A 751-nucleotide genomic window follows, 5' to 3' on the forward strand; every position below is an offset into this window, starting at 1 on the left:
GAGAGAGAGAGAGAGAGAGAGAGAGAGAGAGAGAGAGAGAGACGGAGCGAAAGGAAAAGTGCATTTACAAAACAAAGACGCATCGTAATAAAAACAAGCGAGTCTAACGCGATGGACGAAAGCCTCACAGCAACGCAAAAGGAGACAGACGATTTACGAGCAAGAGATGGAAGAAGGAGTGGAAAGGAGACACAGTTACGAGTCTATGGAGAGACAGAGAAAAAAGACATGCAAACACAGCGAGAGGAAGATGTACGCGTAAAAGTGCGAAGGAGAAAAAGACAAACAGAATACAAAAGAGAAAGGGAGAAAGAGACGACGAACGTGCCGTCGGTGTAGCATGGACACCGGCGAGAGAGACTCCGATTCGTTTCATGCTAGGCGGCCATGCTGCGTCTTCGTCGCGTTCGGAGGAGCACATTTTGCATTCGCGCTGAAAAGCAGCACGCGCGCGCGCGCGCACGAGATCTCGCAAGATTGCAAGCCAAATGTCTCGCAAGTAGATTCGCTCGACGCTGCATCGCCATGCATCGCGATGATCACAGAGCGAACGCTACGATACGCGACGGAGTGAGATCAACGAACGAACGAGCGAGCGAGAAAGAGAGTGAGAGACAACGGAGCGTGCGCGATAGAGAGACAGGTAGACGGACGGTGAAAGAGAGTGAGAGAGAGAGAGAGAGAAAGAAAGAAAGAGAGAGAGAGAGAGAGAGAGAGAGAGAGAGAGAGAGAGAGAGAGAGAGAGAGAGAG

The 751-nt window shown here is 50.9% G+C and overlaps 1 protein-coding gene across 2 annotated transcripts in view; it reads right to left on the bottom strand.

Annotated features, from left to right (window-relative positions):
• Window positions 1-751, bottom strand: part of LOC116849144 — an 8,124-nt gene that overhangs the window by 5,853 nt on the left and 1,520 nt on the right. The window lies entirely within an intron of this gene.

Source organism: Odontomachus brunneus, unplaced genomic scaffold, assembly GCF_010583005.1.
Source record: "Odontomachus brunneus isolate Ranch 3 - 2012 unplaced genomic scaffold, Obru_v1 Obru_scaffold_107, whole genome shotgun sequence".
In the NCBI taxonomy this organism is placed as follows: Eukaryota; Metazoa; Arthropoda; class Insecta; order Hymenoptera; family Formicidae; genus Odontomachus; species Odontomachus brunneus.